Source organism: Elephantulus edwardii, unplaced genomic scaffold (assembly GCF_000299155.1).
Source record: "Elephantulus edwardii isolate Elephantulus edwardi_28Jun2011 unplaced genomic scaffold, EleEdw1.0 scaffold00080, whole genome shotgun sequence".
Classification (NCBI taxonomy): domain Eukaryota; kingdom Metazoa; phylum Chordata; class Mammalia; order Macroscelidea; family Macroscelididae; genus Elephantulus; species Elephantulus edwardii.
In genome coordinates this window covers 6,492,192-6,494,181 of record NW_006399830.1, presented here as the reverse complement: position 1 = coordinate 6,494,181, position 1,990 = coordinate 6,492,192, and the positions used below count along the sequence as shown (strand labels likewise).

The 1,990-nt window shown below is 52.1% G+C and overlaps 1 protein-coding gene across 1 annotated transcript in view; it reads left to right on the top strand.

Moving 5' to 3' along the window:
- The window catches only part of GUSB (glucuronidase, beta), an 18,205-nt gene that overhangs the window by 7,991 nt on the left and 8,224 nt on the right, over window positions 1–1,990 (top strand). The window lies entirely within an intron of this gene.

The following is a 1,990-nucleotide window of genomic DNA, read 5'->3' as shown; positions in this document are numbered from 1 at the left end:
TCTGTGGAAAGCCCCGCCCTCCGTGTGGGTGGTCCCTCCCTCTGGGTGGTTCCTTCCTCTGGTTCTGTGGCCCCGCCCTCTCTGGGTGGTTCTTCCCTGTCTGTGAAAAGTCCCACCCTCTGGGTGGGTGGCCCCACCCTCCCTGTAGATGGCACCGCCCTCTGAGTGGGTGGCCCCGCCCCTGCAGCCTACACCCTTTGGGTGTCTCCTCCCAGCTGACAGTCACACTGGTCCTGGGGTGTGAGAATCAGTGTCCCCACCCAGCCCAGACCTGAGGGTGCATCCAGATCTAGGGAGATTAGGGTTTACATTTCAACCCACCCCAGTTGTGCTTTCCTACCCAGCGTCCCCTTTCCACGTCTGCAGAGAAACCCAGAGTTCACAGACCCTCCTTATACTCGAGGTGCAAACAGTTAACACACTTGGCCTCTAACTGCAAGGCCAAAGTTCCGAGAGGCCTTCCCATGTGAGGTGAAGAGAGAAAGATGTGTTTTGTGCAGAGAGAGCAGATCAGCAGCTTGGAACAGTGGGATGAGGCGGGCTGGAGTGACCCAGACCAAAACCCAAGCCCGCTGCTGCTGCTGCTGCTGCCTGGTTCCAGCTTGGTGGCCTGGAGATCAGGGTAGACCTGCCCAAGGCTGTAGACATAGACAGATTGCATCAGGTTTCTTCTAGAGTAGCTGGTGGGTTTGAACCACCAACCTTTTGGTTAGCAGTGAAGTGCTTAATCCACTGTGCCACCAGAGGTCCAGGAGTAGGCCAGGTCAGCTTTAACGAGGTGTGGGAGCCTCTCAGCTGACAGATGAGCTGTGAAGACTTCAGCGTAAGGGCTTTGAAAGGTGAGGGAGAGGCGCTGTGTCCTGCAGAAACCACAGCCTTCACATGGGTGGGGCAGGGGCGGAGGTGGGGTAAGGACAAGAGGCTGCGAAGAAAGAGAAGCGGGGACGACAAACCAGTGTTCCGGCCTCTGGAGGACTCTGACAGGTCCACTCGGCGACAGGTCTGTCCGGAGCCTCTTCTCACGTACTCCTCCAGCTCCTAAATGCTGCCTCCTCAGAGTGGCTGTCCCTGACTCTCTGACCTAAGTGATTCCCCCCCATTACTGTGTCGTGCATCTCCCTCACACTTCCCGGTGTGATTTGGTAACACTCCTCTCTTTATGGCTTCTCCCACTGGTCCATGAAGCTGTGGCCTTTACCTGTAACATGTTGCCACAAATGAGGGTAATACGTCAAAGAAAAAAAAAGTGTTTCTAAGCACGGTCATCAATTTAAAAGTGTGCGGCAACATGTTAAGTCACTGCTGGATGCAACACCTGGTCTGAAGCAGGTGGAGGTGGTGAGGCTGCCATCGAGTGGGCCCCGGCTCACCGTGACCTCAGGTACGCAGCCCAGGAAGGAAGTCCTACGCCATCCTCACGACTGTAGGTGTGCTGGAGTCTGTGCTGCAGCCTCTGGACACCTTGACTGGCTCCTGGTACAGGGGGCTCCTACCAGCACCGTCAGAGAGGCTCCATTGAGGTCCATGGTGTTTTCATTGGCTGGTGTTTGGAAGGAGATTGCCAAGTCTTTCTGCCTACTCTGTCTGTCGTAGCAGCTCTTAATTATGAATGTCTTTCTAATTTTAGTCCACACCTCAATAATTCCCATTTTTTAAAAAAATTATTGTGATTTGAGGGAAAGTTTACAAAGGAAATTGATTTTCCATTTAAGCATTCACACACATTTTGTTTTATAACATTAATTACAATACCCACAAGGTAACCACACATGCCCACTTCCTCGCTGTGATTCTCATTTCTGTTAATCCATTTTCAAGAGCTTTAGGAGGGATTAAGATCCTAGTTTTTGTCAGTATGTAAGGTGTGCCTGATACAGGCTATGGTCTTTGCAATCACTTGTTATGCATCAGAGAGTTGGTCAATGATTAGGGAGGACAGAAGGAGAATTGATGCCTTTGAGCTGTGGTGCTGGAGAAGAGTATTGAATGT